Here is a 19,668-nt window from a genome sequence, read left to right as displayed (position 1 = left end):
AACCCAAATTTCAATAGGACTTCCAAAATTCGATAATTGAAAAATTCAACAACCACTAGAAAAGTTATCTAAAAAACTCAAAAGCCAGCAATACCTAGAAACCAACCCTTGACACTCTCATATTTTCTTGTTGATTACTTTTGTTATTGATTGTGCATATGGTTTGCTTAGTTTGTTGATTCGAGGTTTTTTTATCTGGCTTTTGTGCTTCTAAATTTTTTCTAAGTTTTTCTTTCTTTTTTCTAAGTGTTTCTTTTTCTTTTTGTTTTGTTGTTTTTTTACCTTTTTTTAGATTTTATATTTTTCAGATTTTAAAAATATTGAAAATAAAAATTAAAAGAAATGAAAATAAAAAGAAATAAATAAAAGAAGGATAGAGAAAAAAAAAATCAATAATCCAACTGATGTTGGACTTAAAATCTAATTTATCAAATTAAAATCTAATTACTAATTTAAATGACCAAAAAAATTTATTTAAATGTAGAAAAAATACCATGATTAAGTTTAAAATTTATCTGATTTGGTTATGATTTAACCCATTTGTATTGAATAGGATTTTTTGAATTTATCTTAGGTCAAACTCTAAATTTGATAATTAATTAATGAATAGGGATCTAATTTGAACACATTAAAATAGAGTAGATTTGACAATTTAAAATATGATACAATAACATGACATGAACATAATAAGAATAAAAGATACAAAGGTGACACAATTTAAAATTTAACTAATAACTATTTATGGGTTTAACAAAACAAAAAAAAAAAAAACACATTTTATATTTTCATATTGTCACAAATTATGACACACAATTTTTGTATAAAACGTAACACGAATATATAAATTTTAGTATTTTGACTGAATTGAATATACAAATTATCAAGTCTAAGATAGAGGGGCTAATTCTATACTTTGATGAAAGTATAGAGATAAATCATATAATTTGAAAAAAAGTTAACTTGGAAAATATGTTTATGTGACAAAAATTTTATCTGGTCATCATAAAAAATTGACACGTCAATAAAATCAATGATCATGTAAATAAAAGATATTACATCATTAATTTTAATAAAAAAATTTAAATCATTAATAATTTGACTAAATTCAATAATTAATATATAAAAATCTAATTTAAATATATTAAAATAGAGAGATTAATTCCTCCATTTTATCCAAGTAGAAGAATGGACAGCACAATTTGAACTATTTAATGCCAAACGTTTTTGTCTCATGAAATTTAGGATGATTTCATCCTTTGATGTAACATAATTAGGATAATAAAATAAATATATAAACATTTATCATAAAATAAATAGACACTTACTATTATTGATTAACAAATTTTATTAATCAGTATCTTAGAAGTATTATTTAAGAATGTTATACCTTATAAGTAATTTTATTAACGAGTATCATGCATTTTTTCTATTAAAAAGAATATTTTATTTTTCAATACGTAAATTTATAATAGTAATTGTTAACTATCGTTATGTCATTGAAATAAGAAATCACTCAGTTTGATCCAAAAATTCTTTTTTATTTTTTTATCTAAATCAATTCAATCAACCCTATTCTCTTCTACATTTGTTATTTATGTCCAAGATCAGTTTTTATAAACAAGATATGGATATATGCACATTAATTCACATTTCTTGAGGAAAGATTTTAAGGAGGAATTTTATTTGTAAAAAAGACTGAAAATTTTAAAATTAAATTATTTTATTTAGCAAAATAAAAATTTGTACTTGAAATTTTATTTTCGATTCGTCAACCGTTAAACTTGCTCACTGTAATTTCTCCTATTGGTAAATATATCAATTCAATTTCTGCACAAATGCTAACCGGTTGTAACCGCTTTCTAAGTAAGGTCCGAATGATTTTCCCCACAACTGTCGAAGTTAACAGCGCTGGGCCTTCATGTTTGTAATTTTTTATGAAAATCTCTATTTACCAATAACCGAAAAGAACACAATTATCTGAAGATAATAGTTTAAACCTAATTAGACTGGCCAAAATTCTTATTACAAGGGATAGAGCGCACTTATGAAAGAAGCTACAATTTGTTGATGAGTCAATCGGGTGCTGGGCTGCTTGACTAACGCACCAGCGGGTCTGAAGTAATATTGTGATTAATCCCCCTCTCCTTCTAATTATCTACCCAGACCCCACTACTGTTTGCTAGACTTTTCAACGCTAACGTTGTTTGCCTGGAAAATGAATGGCTGCCTGCACTCCAGACACTTGTGCAATGAATAGCGTCAACTTGCCCCTTGCTTGCCTGGAAATTGTTGGTTCGCTACATCTTTCTAAACCACATTTCTCAATCAGTGAAAGGATATTAGCTTTTATTACATACATATGATCTCAACAATGCCCTGGGTCTTCCTTGCTCTCCGGATCAACTCAATTCATTTGGAAATCTCGCAACATAACTAGAATCAAGTACATTTAAACCCTTCCCAGATGCTATGGAAAAAGCTGATTATCACCATGCTTTCCTTTTAACATCTCCAAGACCCTTGTGATTTACTTCTTGCTAAGCTTGCTTAAGCTCAACTTTACCTCTGAAGCTCAGCCTTATTTTCTTATATTCTGACTGCACTAATACAACTTTCAGTCCTAATGGCACTTTTCAGCGAAATCTCAGTTTTCTTCTCACATCTCTTTCCTCTAATTCAAGCCTTGACAACAGAATCTACAACCTCGCAGTTGGCAATGGCCCTGAAGACATTGTTTATGGTCTCTTTCTCTGCATAGGTGATGCCAACAAAGACCTCTGTGCACAATGTGTACATACAGCTAGCGAGGACATAGTTCAACGTTGCGCCATGAAGAAAGCAGCCATAATTGCCTATGAGGATTGCATGTTACGTTACTCGAGTCAGAATTTCTTCAGCAAATTGGAACTGAAACCTGCTTTGCAACTGGTGAACTCCCTCAGTATTTCGCAACAAGATCAATTCCTTGAATTGCTAGAAAGGACGACGCGTAATGTAACTGCAAGGATTGCAAATGATCGGTCTGGTAGAAGGTTTGCTACTGTAGAATTGCCCTTCACAAGAAGTGAAACGATATACGCACTTGGTCAATGCACGCAAGATTTATCTGTGTCAGATTGTAACAGGTGTCTTGAAGCAGCATTCACTTATTTTCTTCCTGTTTGCTGCGGGGTAAAGGAAGGGGGTAGAGTTATATTTCCGAAATGTACGTTTAGGTATAAATTGTACCCATTTTACCTTGTGCCAGGGGCACCATCGTCGCCTAAACCCGGCTCCAAAGGTAAAGTTGAATCCAATTCTTTTTATCGATTATTTTATCAATTTTTAAAGAAAAATCTCTTAGTCTAAAGATTTTGGTTGGGGTTGGGGGAATCGGCCAACCATGGGACTTCGATAACTGATCGCATCTGAATTTAATTATGGTTTCGTATCTGCCCAATTGAAGATCAAGAAAAAGCAGAACTGTCCAGCATGTCATTATTAGAGGTTTGTTTAACTGTTTGTTATGCAGGAAAATGGAACGTATCCTCGGGAAAAATAATCAGCATAGTTGCTGCGACTGTGGCCTTTGTGCTGCTTTTAATCGCCGGTTTCTGCATCCTAAGTTGGAAAAGAAAAAACAAATACAATACAGTAGAAGAACAAACAGGTAAATCATAAGAGAAATAAAAAACACAAAAATATGAGTGGTTATGTTTACAAAAAATAAAACCTAGAAACATTATTACAGATTTTCAATGTTTTCCATCGCAAGAAAAAGACTAATACTCCTTTTCTTTGCTCAGCTGCAAATGATATTACGACCATAGAGTCCTTGCTATTTGATTTAGGGACAATTGCAGCCGCTACAAACAAGTTCTCTGATGATAACAAGTTGGGTGAAGGTGGATTTGGTCAGGTTTTCAAGGTAGGAAATTACTAATTGACACCAAGTTTTCATCTATCCATATCCGTTTGCCTGTAGGAAAAATCAATTTATTTAGCCAATTACCGCTTCCCTTAGTGGTAGGCAATCATTTTTATAGACATAAAATCCTAGGTCGAAACCAAACTTTCCTTCCCCAAAAATCCTCATGAATCATGACCATATGGCGGAAATAACCCATTCAAGATCTTGAAGTAACTAGATATTCAAGGATTAGGGATTTTAAAAAGTAGAATATTTTAAATTACCAGGGCCTACTTCCTTATGGACAAGAAATCGCTGTAAAGAGGCTATCAAGAAGATCTGGGCAGGGTGAAAAGGAATTTAAGAACGAGGTTGCGATAGTAGCCAAGCTTCAAAATAGAAATCTTGTGAGGCTATTTGGATTTTGCTTGGAAGGAGAGGAAAAGTTGCTTATTTACGAATTTGTTCCCAACAGGAGCCTTGACTGTTTTCTATTTGGTAATGGCACATCCGAACTTTTTCGTTCTTTTTTGCTGGGTAGTTTCCTTTCAGTTCCTATATCAAATTCGAATTGATGCGATTTTACTTCATCCATTAAAAACAGAAATTAATGCTATGCATTCTGCATGTCATTAAATAGTTTGATTTACTGGAGTTTATGATTTTGGTCTATGCTAGACTCCGAAAAAGGAAGAGAATTGGATTGGTCAACTCGCTACAAGATTCTCAAAGGAATAGTTAAAAGGATTCTTTATCTTCATGAAGATTCTCGACTCAGAATTATTGATCGTGATCTTAAAGTTAGCAATGTATTGTTGGACAGAGAGATGAATCCAAAAATTTCAGATTTTGGTATGGCAAGAATTTTCCGAGTTGATGAAAATCAAGGCAACACTAGTAGAATAGTTGGGACATAGTAAGTCATGAAATCTTTATAAACGCATTTGCATCTGCATGGCTACATTAATTCATCTGCTCACTAATCTTATAAATAAACCATTGATAGCACAATATAGTTTATGAAAACCAAATACCTCCTTAATTCTTTTTGAATGCCCTCAACTTTAATGTCACCAAAGCTCTTCGCTGCAGTCGATCATACAAAAGCTTGTATACTTTTTATTGGGGGCATTTAATGGTCAAAAGGGTATAATGATTTTTTTTTATTAGAAGCCTTTAGTATATAGCTAACAGTAATTCAGATATTTGTGCTGACCTTACATATTCAATACCACATCAACTCGATTATGTCTTTATTGTCCCCCGATGGTCCCTTATCTCTTACTTATAAATATGAATGTCCAAGTATCATTAAGGTAAGTTTAAAATACTCCCAATTCTTCTTACTAATCTCCTTCTAACCTTATTCATTCTGCCTTGCGTGTTAGAGTGCAATGTAGGGAACATTCCTTGCTTTTGCCTATAATCGTCCTTTTCTTCTATCTTTTCAAGAATACCCTGAGATCGAAGCTTGGCACAAATATTTAGCACGCTAGGTAGGGGCTTTTTTCCACTCACTGGCCAAGCATGAAACAATGCTACCCAAGAAAAGAATGTTAGAAGAAGGAGAGACCGTCATCCTAGTCAAAACGAAAACACACAATAGCCAACACTCAGACCAACTTGCCCTACCATAAACTGGCTCAACCATGGAACAATTTCAGGTTTTGACTGAGCAAATATAGGCTCTCAAACAAATGCTACAAACCATAATCCCACCACAAGCTTTGAAAATGCCTGACCTGATCACCCTTGGCCAAGGAGTCATAGTAAGACAACCAAGTTATGAAGAGATAGAAGCATCTTTGGCCTCCAAAGAAGAGAAGCACAATACTCTAGTCAGCCACTACCCCAGTCACAATTCGACACATGCTATGACTCAAAATTCCAAACAAACAAACCTTGAACCCCAACCAAACAAGGACTTGAAACCTTGGATGCAAGCCATAGAGAAAAAGCTCAAAACAAAGGTAGCGGCATTTGAGGATGAGCTTAAATTTTTGGAAACTTCACCCTTTATTGAAGAGATCAAAAGAGCCATACATCTCAAAGGATTTAAAATGCCAACCTTAGAAACCTACGATGGTACTTTTGACCCCTTCAATCATTTAAAACTTTATAAGACTATCGTGATAATGCACTGTGCAGACAAAGCTTTGATGTGTAAAGACCTCGTTACCACTCTAAAGGGCACAAGTCGATCTTGGTATAGTAGCTTGGAACCGAGTTCAATTACAACTTTCAAAGAACTCATCCACTCTTTTCTATTTCGATTTGTAAGTAGTCGAAGGATAAAAAAGATGACTTTAAGTTTGATGTCAATCCACCAGGGTCACAATGAATCTCTAAAGAGTTACATAATGCATTTAACGCATAAGTTCTGCAGGTAAAAGACTTAGAGTAAACGGTCGTTGTGGTCGCTCAAACAAGTTGACTCAAAGATAGAGAGTACCATCTAAAATTGACCTTATCACTAGAGCCATCTAAGACTCTGGTTGATGTCCTAGTTATGGTTGAAAAATATATAAATGTCAAAGTTACAATAAGAAACAATTGAGGTGAGAAAGACTCATCCCTCTTCCTTGACAGTCGAGGTGAAAGAGGCTCATTCTCTCTTTTCAGTTGTAAAAATTACAAGGATTTTTATCATCCTCCCCCAAGAGAGAGACAAAATAGGGCTAGAAGCCTCAATGACGATAGAAACTACACCTTGTTGAATACTTCCCGAAAGAGGATTCTGATATAAATTAAGAAAAATCTTAAGCTCAAATGGTCAAAGTCACTGAGACAAAAATAAAAATGGATCTGACTAAAAGATGTGCCTTCCATAAGGACATAAATTATAATACTAAAAACTACATTAACTTAAAAAAATGAGATCAAAGCTCTAATAAAGAGAGGTCAGTTAAGGATGTTTGTAGAACAGTGAAGACAAGGTTAACTTAGAACCAATTACAGATAAGACCGAAGAGAGCCCATTCGGGACAAGAAAGGAAGGCTAAAAAAAAAGAAAAAAAAATTTTGATGAGATGAACCGAGATAAGAAGAAGTCTGAATTGATAACAACAGGCCAATCGCTAAAGTGATTAATGTAGCCACTAGAGGCAGCTCAAGTTTGGCCAAAAAAAGTTTAAACTAAGCATGATCATGGACGTAGGTACCTTGACAAGAAAAAAAGACTAAAAAGATAAACTAATCTCATTCAGTCCGAAAATTTTGAAAAGAATCTAGCACCCACATGATGATACTATAGTAATCATAGCTATAGTATACAATTGTGTAGTCAAGAGAATCTTGTTTGATAAACAAAGCTCAGCCAAATTCATGCACTATAAAACCATGAAAAAATAGGAATTGATGAAGACCAGTTGTAATTGATCACCAAAACACTAGTGGGATTTGGGAAAAAATAGGTTTCAATGAAAAAAACCATCAAACTATCTATCTCTTTAAGGACAGAACCGAAGACTATCACCACAGTCATAGAATTTATAGTTGTGGATGCTCCATTTACCAATAATATGATATTAGGTCGACCTAACCAATTTATTATACGGCTCATAAGCTCAGCTCTCATCTGAAAGTAAAATTTTTAACATTTAACAAGACTGAAAAAGTTAAAGGAGACCAATTCACTACACGATAGTATTATGTCACAATAATGAAGGGGAGTATTGAGAAATAGACTAGTGGTTTGACCAAAATCAAGAGTACTGAGGAGGGGCTAACAATAAAAATAGGAAAGCAAAAAAAAACCATAAGCAAAAACATATAACGTAAGATCGACCTAATAGAAGAGTGCTCTTAAGCCGCTTCGAGCTCTTAAGCTCCAACAAAAGAAATATTTTGTTACATTTTTAAAATTTTTGAAGTAACTCTAAAGATGATCAAACTTTTAAGTTAATGTAAACAATTACATGTCATTTAGACCGACCTAACATGCCAGCCAAAATATAACTTGAAATGAAAAATACGTACCAATTCAAACATGTATTTTAGCAAGTCACCAACAATACATGAATCATAAAGTCAGAATCTGTCTTCATAAAACATGGTCTTGACCTAACCGAATAAAAAAAAATTGACCAAAGACTAAACTAAGAAGAAAATCAACCTGAGCCAGCCGGGGATCTCGTGGTTTTACCATTTTGGGATAACATCTTTAAAACACACATGTAGATTAAAATTAACTTCAACGCAAGGATCAGTTAATTCAACTTCTAAGAAATAATGTCAACCTATTCATCTGGACAACATCTGATATATCCAAAATTGATATTGAAGTGATGGTTCATAGGTTATATGCTAATCTCGAGGTAAAATCAGTTCGACAAAAGAAAAGAACCTTTGCCCAAAAAGATAAAGGGCTATCAAAGAGGAGGTCAACAAATTACTTCAAATAGGCTTTATCAAGAAGGTGTATTACCTTGAATGGATAGCAAATGTGATTATGGTTAAAAAACAAAGTGAAAAATGGAATATGGATGTTGACTTTACCTACGTGAGCAAAGCATGCTTAAAAGACAGTTTTTCTCTCCTTAGCATAGATCAGTTAATAGATAATAATGCCGAATATGGCTTTATTAGCTTTATGGATGCATGCTTTAGTTATAATCAAATCAAAATGCTAAAAAATGATAAGAAAAAGATGACTTTTATTATCAAAAAAGGCTTTTATTGTTATAAGGTGATGCTTTTCAGATTAAAAAATGCAAGGATGACCTACTAAAAGCTAGTTAACAAGGTGTTTAAAAACTAGATTGATCATAACATGGAAGTATATGTGAACGACATGATAATCAAAAGTAAAAGCTTGATCGGGTATTTGAAAGACTTTAAAGAGACCTTTAACATCTCAAAAAAGTATAATATAAGACTTAACCCAAGCAAAAGTGCTTTTGGGATCATGTCAGGTAAGTTTTTTTATTATATGATTAATAATAAGAGGATAAAAGAGAACCAAAAAAAGGTTCAAGAAATCCTAAACATGAAGGCACTAACCTTAGTAAAAAAAGTACAAATGCTAACTAAAATAATAGCCTTCCTAATTTGATTTATATTTTGGTTGACAAAATGATGTTTGTCATTTTTTAAAATTTTCAAAAGTATTTTTAACCTCAAGTAGACCCATCGGTACCAAAAAAACTTTTAAAAAACTCAAAGAGTTCTTATCCTTTCCACTTATCTTATCTAGGCCAAAACCTGGTAAAATCTTATAGTTAGACATAGCCACAATGAACCAGGCCATTAGCTTGATCTTAGTATAAGAAAAAGAGGAAAAGCAAAGGTAGTCTATTTTATGAGTAAAGTAATGATAGGGCCAGAAATTAACTATAGCAGTATAAAAAAATTAGCTTTTGCGATTGTCATTTTGGTCAAAAAACTTAAGTCATATTTTCAAATCCATATGATTCATGTATTATTGATCAACCACTAAGACAAGTCTAATAGAAGCTAAAAATGTTAGAGAGGTTAATCAAATGGGCAGTAGAGCTCAGCAAGTTTGACCTACATATACTACCTAGGTCGACCTTGAAATTTCAGGTGCTAGAAAACTTCATTATAGAGTTTACCTTGGTCCATATTAAAAGACAACTTGAGAAAAAAGAAAAAACCTCAAACCAAGAAACTTAAAAGCTTTTTGTTGATGGATTAGCCACGAACCATAGTGGAAGAGCATGCCTCATTCTAATCAGATCAAAAGGACTATAATATTTATACGCCTTAAGATTTAAATTTAGGGCAACTAACAATAAGGCAAAATATGAGGCATTAATAGCTGGTTTAAGATTGACAACCAAGCTAAATGTTTAATATATAACTGTATATAGTGAATTTCAATTAGTAGTCAATAAAATAAATGAGAAGCTCAAAGCTTAAGAAAAAAGAATTCAAAAATATCTGGATAAAGCATTAGCCCTAGTTTTTGGTTTTACTAAGTTCGAGGTAAAAAAGATATCGAGGTTCTAAAATTCGTTGGCAAATTTCTTCTCTAAGTTGGGTTCAGGAATAATGACACAAAAAGCTTGGTTCAAGCCATAGTAAAATAACTAGCGCACAAAAACACCATGAAAGAGTTTGTAAAGTAAATCAAGAAAAAGAAAACTTGGATGATTCGATCAAAACATACATGTGAGTGCTATTCGAAGATAAGATCTTAGCTAAAACATTGATGAGAAAAGCTCTTCGGTACATGATGATCAAAGGGATATTATACAGATGATCTTTTAGCCTGCTTTATCTAATATACATTATGAGGAAGAAATAAAGTATGTCCTATGAGAAATCCATGAAGGAATATGTGAAAATCACTTCAAACCTTGGCCATTAGTTTACAAAGTGCTTAGGTAGGCTATTATTGGCCCACCATTAAAATGAAAGTGACTGAACTGATTAAGAGCTGTGATAAATATCAGAAGCTTGCTCACGTGCAATAGTTTCCCATGATCAAGCTCACTCCTATCATCAGCTTGTAGCCCTTCATGTAGTGGAGAATGATGTCCTTGAACCATTCACCCCAACCATGGGTCAAAAAAATTTACTTTAGTAGTAATAGATTACTTCACAAAATGACTCAAAATTGAGGCTTTGACCACTACGATAGAGGTCCAAGTTGAGAAATTTATGTGAAGGAATATAGTTTGTAGATTCGACCTACCTCAGTCCACAATAACAGATAATGGCAAACAATTCAAAAATCCAAATTCAAATAATGGTGTTCAAATCTTCACATCAACTTGAAATTTACATCGGTTGCCCATTCTCAGTCTAAGAGATAGGTTGAAGCGATGAACAAGATAATATTAAAAGCCCTAAAAAAAACTAGATGAACATAAAAGAAGTAGGTCGATGAACTACCAAAAGACTATAAGCCTTAAAGATGACTATTAAGGTACCAACAGGCGAAACCCTATTTCACTTAGCACTTGAAATAGAGGCCTTAGTACCTATTGAGATCATCCTTTTGAGCTTGAAGGTCGAATTAAGGTAAAAAAAAAAGATGCAATGCTAATGGCCAACCTAGATCTCATTAGATAACAGTTTATCAACAAAAGGTGTCTAGCTATTATAACAAAAAGGTTCAACATAAACACATCTGAAAAGATGACCTGGTGCTTAAAAAAGTTAAAGCCTTAAGAATAGATGATCGAGGTAGCAAACTAGCCCTAACTTGAAAGGACCATATATAGTAAAAAAGATCATCCAGGATGCGACTTACGAGTTATAGGATATGAATGGTAACATCATCCCAAGGACATAAAATGCGAATAACTTAAAAATCTATTACTAGTAGCTTGGACTAAATCGAGCTCATACTTGTACTTTGTACTTGAATATAAAAATTAAATTACACTTACCTGATGATGCTAACGCTTACACTTAGCTCATACACTAATTGATCTAATAAAATCTAACCTGAAATTTAAATGAATTCTCAAGTTAATTTAATTTGAGATATTCTTAAGTGACTAGGTAAATCTTCGAATCACTTAACCGGGTTTGATCAAATTAACTTCGTCAAATTAAATACTGAGCTTAAACTTATTACCACAAATCCATATAACCCATGTTACCATGATTAACCTAGTTTAAACTTTACTAGTAAAGAAAAAATAATAATGAAATTGAACTACAACTTAAATTGAATTGAGCAAAATATATATTTGATTTTCTGTTGGTATGATCGATATAAAAGTTGTCATTAAAAGCCCTGTCAGCAAGAGGTTCCTATTTTAGGTCACCACAAAAACTAACTTCATATATCGACATTTCTAAACAAAAATTTCATAAAAAGCTAAAAAAAATTATGTGTCAGCAACATCAATAGCAACAGTTGCAACAATACACCTTCATCAACAGAATAGCAGTAATGGTCTCAACTTACTTAGGTTATCCACTTCATGCTCGACCTTCAAAGCTACCTCAAGTTTGGCATCCATGGCCATATCATCATCTTCTTTCGTTTTTTCTTTTTCGGGTTGACATGGAAGAGGTCTCAATCTAATATTATTGATATTAATATCAAAAAGATCAAGGTTAAGGTCGATAAATTTGAATTGTACTTCATTATTGGCTTGATCAAAAGTACTGAGCACATTGACCTTAGAGAACTCCATTTAGAGTTGAAAGAATTCATTAGAAACCTTGAAGTCCTTAATAGCTTTTTTTTTAGATCTACTTTTTCCCTATCTCTAGCCTTCAACTCAGACCTTAACCTTATTATCTTAGCCTAAGCATCATTAAGCTTGAGCTTGGTTGGCTTTCTCATAAAATCGATGAAGACTTTCTTAATCAAGATGGTGTCCAATTTTACTATCAACTCTTATTTCTTTTTCTTTATTCAGCTTCTTTCTTGTGAAAGGCATTCAAGTTGGATCAAACATTGCCCAGAGTGTCTAAGCTTTTCTTGTGCTCTTCAGTTAGGATAGTCACATCCTTCTTGGCCTTGAACAAGTGAGCCATGGCAAGGTAGGCATGGTGGAGGGCTTGGTTGGTGTTATCCAAAAACTGAGGTGGAAGCTTCTATTAGACTACATAAAATGAACTTAGACTTAGTAAAAGAAAGAATAATAAAAAAATCTTAGCTAGAATCAAGTATTACTTACCAAAAGAAGGGACTACGACTTTACAAAACATTTTTCCCCATGTCGAGGTTGTCAGTAGGGTCATCGGTAAGAGTACACTCCAACCTTGTGCATATCTTCTCTGAGTTGGGCCTTAATACCCTTGTCTTATGATTCTCCAATGAGGAAAAAGAGGCTTTGACCTTTAGATTTTTGCTAGAAAAGGTGCTATAGAGACTTCTTGATAAGTTTTAGATTTTGTCTTACAGACTGTAAGGGAGTGCTAGGTCAAAGGATTGATGACCTTGACCTTTTTACGAGATGGGGCCCTAAGCTAAATTTTTTCCTAATGTGGGATTAAGGAGATGCAAAAATAATACTTTAAGATCCATTATGTGTCCAAGGCCTTTTGTTCTTTTTGACATTTTTTAGGGAAATAATACACAAATCTTTTTGGTTCTTAAAAAGAAACAATTTGAAAAGGTTTAAGTGTCCGAAATGAATTTTTAGATCCATGGACATCAAATTTGCAAAAAAGAACTAATGAAAAAAGTATGAAAAGTCTTTTGCTTCTTTATATTCTTTCTTTAAGACTTACTTTTATCGCATTCAAATATGTATATTGTGAAGAAGACTCTTTTCTTTCTTCAATCTAAATGGGCTAGGTGCATGCTAAAATAAAAAAAAGTTAAAATCTTCGCTGACAAACATCACTGTAAAACTGAGCTAACAATTTAATAAAAATGAAGTTAAAATAAAATCTTATGAGGTTATCTCACACCAACCCCAATACTTCATTTTATTTATTACTTTGAGGGAGGTCAGCCTATGGGTATCAATTATGAGTTCCTTTCTATGAGTGTACTCTATTATTTTATCCCAATCAGATAAATCTAAAATAAAAAGAGCTATTGGTGTATCCATAAAAATGCTAGGCCCATTTATTATCTCTCATGCCTCAACTTCGATAGCGGCCCTGACCTCAATCTCACCTCTTTTATTTATTTTTTGCTTTTTAAGGCAAAGAAAGAATAGTTTTCAATTTTTTATAGAGCTCAAGCAATCGACGAATAATTTTTATTGGGCTATGCTATTACGGAATACCACCTCTTATCATTGGGGTGTTTTTTTATGAAAAAAATTTTCCTAAATAGAAGGTGAGCAAGAAAAATGTTTAGATGTTGACAAATAATTATAAAGCCTATTATGTACTATATAGAGCTGGGAGTGAGCTGAATAATGGTCAAATTGTAAGAATTAAAAATTAAAACAAGCAAAGAATGAAAAAAAAAACCTCAAATTAGCCATAAATAAATCTTAATATACATAAAGTTGATGTGGCTACAATTATCGGTGACTCGATCTGAGGAGTTTGGCATTAATATGTTGTACCTCTTTCTAAAAATAATGAAGGTCATTATCAGAGTGTGAACATGATAAGTTTAACACATATTAGGACAATTTTCAGGATTAGCCTTGCCTTTTAGTTCCTTCATCATGTCCTTAGAGATTATACCAAGGTCATAAGGAGTATATATAAAAACCTTGATCAACTCATCTTACTCTATAAGATCCCCTTCTTGACCATCGCTTTCCCTAGTCAAGGTATTTCCTTCATTTTATTCCTCTTTGAAACCCTCATCGTCATCAGAATTCTTATCATTAAAAGACTTTAACTCCTGAGTAAAGGTAAGATTCTGAGGTGAACCATAGCTAAAAGAAACACAATCTCGAGGGAAAAAAGATGAGGTAGAGACTCTTCAAAAGAAAAAGTAATCTCAATAAAAACTTATCGATGAGGGATAGAAGTGACAACAAAAACATTTATAGGTGGATGAGCAAAAATAAAAAAAAAACTAATGAGACTAGACCTTAGAGAGGGAACAGCTGAAGATGAAGGAAGGTCAACCATAAAAGACGGATTGACCTAAGAAATAGGAAAAGAATAAGAATTTCGTAGGTTAAAATCTATTTGAACATGCAGTTTTTTTGTACTCATGACTCGTTCTTCTCTTGCCCGAACATTCTTCTACTTTCGTTGCTATCTTTTTTTAGACATCAGGTTAAACCAGAAAGCCATTCTCTAACAATCATGACTTTCAAAGATAGGCAAAATCAGGTCGTCATCATTCTACCCGAGCTGACCCCTTAGATTCTACCTTAAAACTCTCGACCTTCTCCAAAATTAAAACTAAAAGATATGATTAAAAGTATGTATCCAAAAAAAATAGAGAAAACGAGTGATAAAGAAAACTACTTTAAGGCTAAAAAGTTTTTGACGTTGAAAATTTTAAATTAGACAAAGAATAAAGAAAGCAAAAAGGTGAAAATGAAAGCTCTAACAACCCTTTATCTAGTCGTGCCTCAAATCAAATAAATGGTATATACTACACCTCAAGTTAGAGTGAAGATGGAAAGACGTCTTTTCATCTTCTTTTTTTAAATTTTTTTGCTCAAACTACTCTCTCTTTATTTAATATAATCAAACCAGCCAAAACAACAAACCCTAAGTTAAACTAGCCAGATCAGATACACTGTTCATCATTAGAGTTTGAAATAAACTTAAATTCAAACTTGAAATAAAACACAAAGTTTTATGTTAACTAGATGAACCCTAACACTAATCTCAGATCATCTCAAACAACTAACACCTCGACAACCGTCAAGCCGGCTATGCACTCAAACCAAGATATACGTGTAAAATCAAACCCCATAATGTCGAACCACGACTTAAGGCTAATTATCTCAGAATGCCAACATTCACTATGATGTCAAGTTTCAAATTTCACATCATCCTCCTTTGCTTATCTAGTTTATATAGAATGTATCGACCACATACCCAACTGTCTCATATTCAAACTGCTTAAGAGAAGATAAAATATTAGGGACATTTGATGGTCAAAAGGGTATAGTGATCATTTTTCTTATTAGAAGCTCTTAATAGACAGCCATGGGTAATTTCAACATTTTTGCTAACATATTTAATGCCACATCAACTTGGCCATATTCTTATTGTCCCCTGATAGTCCCTTATCTCTTACCTATAAATATGAATATCCAAGCATTATTAAGGCAAGTTCAATCTACTTCCAATTCTTCTTACTAACATTTTTTTGACCTCATTTATTTTGATTTGCCCATCAGAGTGCAAACGTAGAAAACACTCGCTACCTTTGCCTCTAACTGTCACTCTCTTTTATCTTTTCAGAAATACCCTGAGATTGAAGCTCGACACAAACACTTTTAACAAATAAACATATGCAAATTTTAATCAAGGATCTAAGACTAAGTTACATTAGCAGTCCTTAATTAACGTTTTAAATCATTTATTATCACTATAGCAAAATGGCGTATTAGCGACAGTTTGTAGTGACCTTTCACTTACAAACGCCTCTAGCTTTCGTGTTTTTATAAAACTTCAGACGTTTATTATCCAAACATCACTAATTATTCAAATAGTGGCATTGTTACTTATAAACGCCACCGAAGACTTGATATTAGAGGTGCTTCTCGACTAAATTATCTTGAATATTTTTTACTAAAAGTTTTGATGAATAGTTAAGGCATATTTTTTAGAGACAACACCTTCAATAATCTTGTCATAAAAATTTGTATGAGATTAAAAAAGGCATTGTCTACAAGAAACACCTTTAATATTTAGACAAAAAAATTTTCCAGTCTTATTAAATTTATTTTCTACAAAAACTTAACCAATATTAAGCTTATCAAATTGTTAGGATCATACGGATGTTTAATTACCATAAGATTGTTGGTTCGATCCATTTTTCAGGCTTTTTTTGGGTTTAGGTACATATTATTTGTTATTGATTATTCTAAGTGTTTTTTTTTTGCATAAACGCCTTTACCAATTGCTTTAAAAAATTTATCATAGAATATTGAAGGCGTTTTTGGTTGAGAGACACCCTTAACAATCGATAGAAAAAATATGAGGTCGATTATTGAAGGCATTTTTGGCCGAACTCGCCTTCTATAATCCAGTAAATGTTTTTTGAATTTTTAAAGGTGGTTTTACAATAAACACCTTCAATATTCCATAGACAAAACTTGGATGGGATGGTTGAAGGTGTTTTTGGCTCAAAATGCCTTTAATATTCGCAGGAATAATTTTTAATGGTCGGATTATTAAAGGCGGCTATATCAAAAAATACCTTCATAACTTTTTCTTAGGATTATTGAAGGCATTACCCGTAGGAAAATGCCATTCATAATCTATTTAATTTATTTTTAGTTGGTATTATTGAAGGCATTTTTTGCCCAAAATGCCTTTAATATTCCAGATAATAATTTTCTGTGGGGATTATTAAAGGTGATTTTGATAAAAAAAAAACACCTTCAATGTTTTCTGTAGGGGTGAATGAAGGCGTTTTCTTGCTAAAAACACCTTCATTAATTACATCAAATAAACATAATTGATATTTGAAGTCAGTTGTATGTTTATGCTCAGAAAAATATTTGTTGTCAGATGTATATTTATGCCCAGAAAATATTTGGTTTATATATCTGATACTATGAATTACATTTTGGAATTTACATAATGAACATTGTTGTATTCCAAAAAATTTACCACACATCCGAAATTAAAACTGATAACGTTGCCATATTAATATACTTTTTTGAAATAATCGTACTCAGTAATTAAATATTTACGCATAGTGTATTCATATTAAGTATATCAATAATATTAAACCAATACCCCCAATGTACAAACTTAAAGTTTCCATTCAACATTGCATGTTAACAACATTATAACAATTTGTTCGACATATATTTACAATCAACCAACAATGTCTAACCTGAAGGTTTATCAACATTGATAAATGACAATACATAATCACACCATTCATTACGGACTTCATCCAGCTCCTCTTCTATGAAGCTTTTTTTATCCTCCCACTAAAAAAAATCAAAAGTAAATGTTAAGAAATGAGAACATAATGTACCATTTTATTTTTGTAAATATATAACGAATTTATGAAATTTATACTAACCTTGAATGGTGTGGTCATAAAATCATGTAACACAATCTTCCGCATAAAATGAAAGACATAATATCAACATTCAGTATTACCAAGTTGACGAGGAACCTGAAAATTAAATTGAGTCAGTTTAGAAAGTAATTATCTACACAAACCTAGCATTAAAAGAATAAATTTGACATTTACTGATAATGACACCCATTTTGGTTTCTTTATTTTTTTTATTGAATGTAGATATTATTCTAAATTAAAAAGAAAAAAAATTAGTGGGAACCTAAATAAAATTTATAATATGAAGAAACAGAACATATATAATATTATAATAAAGTACTGTAATACCTTTTTATAAAAGTTTCAATATCGGGGTTAGGCATTCCCGTTGGATTAACTGAATTAAAAAGGTATGGTGTTAAAGATTTGGTGTCAATCACAATAAGCACCCAATGATGACTGCAAAATAATAACAATGATATACTCAGAATAAGCATCAGATCATAGAATGGAGCAGGTTGGAGTAATTAAGGTTTGAATATAGCTTATTGCGCATTATACGAGAGCAAATAATAATCAGTCAATCTTTTCATGCATTGGATCACATGATTAGCACGATACACGACTGTCCCACTCTGTTCACTAATGAAGTTGGGGTCAATAAATTGAAATCTGTTCGTCAACTGTCTCCCCTTCAGCTCTTTATATAGGAAGCTACACGATAACAATCAACACTGTTGATTAGTATTACACCCTAATACTAACTTACTACATATTGAATGTGCATATTTATATTTATAAGCTTACCTTATATAAGTAACGATTTCAGCAGCTGATAATTCATCCATTTCACAAAATTCTTTCACCTTATCCACACCAATGAAAGAAAATGATTATTTATCAAATAAGTCTTCCTTAGCCTCAATAGATATGAAGTTTTCGCCAGTACATTTATCCAGTGAATATTTTGTTAACTCATCCATGAAAGCTTGGGCAAGGGTCAAACATTAAGGCTGAACATCCTCCTACAGTATTAAACTTATCTATAAGTATTAAAACCAAATCACTCAATATTATAATCAAATTAATATTCAAATTATAACAAAAATCTTACTTCTTGGGTGGTAATGGATGATGGGATCGCTTCGTTACTTGCATCGATAGCTTTTCGTACAGGGACGATGCTATCAGGCTGGGGTACTGGCATTACCTGCTGTATTGCTGCCCACATAGACTCCAAAGTAGCGAGTCTTTGCTATTGGTCATTAAGGTGTTGCTTCTGGTCATTAATTTGTTACTGTTGTTGCGAAATTATTGCTTCATACTGTACATTTCTCATTCATGGGGTTTTTGCTTGTTTACCAAAATACGTTGATGGCAAGACAAATTTACCAACCCCACGAACCTGACCAAGCTTTTCTTTAGTGCCTAATGCTAAAGACAAAGGATCTTCATCATACTGGGTCGCCAGTTCACCAAATTTTACTTTGGTAACATAATCATCCTGAAAGACAATAATAAGTTGGGCTATTAGAACAAATCTACATAAGCTAGTATATACTCATGCATACAACCACATTGTCAATCATACATTATAGCAAAAAAATAGTTATACATACAATCTTTTTTGCCAGTTCCTTGGTTACTTCATCTGTGAAAGATCCATCATTTCGTAAATGTCCTTGTTTCCAAACATCCCATATAGAAACTTTTGTGTTTGAGCTCACTGATTCCTATTAAATTACCGCAATAAAAGAATCATAATGTATGAAAGTAATGTTCATAAATATTCATTAATGAGTATAAAACAAGTGTACGAAGACATACAAGCTCATACTTTACAGTTGCATATCCTTTTCTTACTGTTCGATGGTGATATTGCTGTTTGACCTGAATGTCCCGATGTTGTTCTTTGATTTTTTACAAAATCAAAAAATTACGTCAATCACATATGAAAATCAAAGGCTATATTGCATAAAGACTTATAAACTTGGTTTAATTTGGTAATGGGTTTGTGTACCGAGAAATCTTTTGAAAGTCGATATTGAACAAAATTTATCCAATCTTTCATACTTATGACATCTGCATATACCGTAGGTGGAACAGCCAAAACATCACCTTCACTAGCCATCGGTAAAATATATTGGGTTGTTAATCTACTTTTAAAGTCTCTGAAAGCTTTTCCTGCAGATTGTAATACAATCTTTTTACACTCAATTAAGACGTC

The 19,668-nt window shown here is 32.6% G+C and overlaps 1 pseudogene; it reads left to right on the top strand.

The window, feature by feature from the left end:
* Window positions 1–2,219: 2,219 nt before the first annotated feature.
* Window positions 2,220–19,668, top strand: part of LOC111275148 (cysteine-rich receptor-like protein kinase 25) — a 28,576-nt pseudogene continuing 11,127 nt past the window's right edge.

Source organism: Durio zibethinus, chromosome 26 (assembly GCF_047325235.1).
Source record: "Durio zibethinus cultivar Kanyao isolate XHJ-2024 chromosome 26, ASM4732523v1, whole genome shotgun sequence".
In the NCBI taxonomy this organism is placed as follows: Eukaryota; Viridiplantae; Streptophyta; class Magnoliopsida; order Malvales; family Malvaceae; genus Durio; species Durio zibethinus.
Note: the sequence above shows the minus strand (reverse complement) of the source record. Positions and strands in the feature narration are given on the sequence as shown.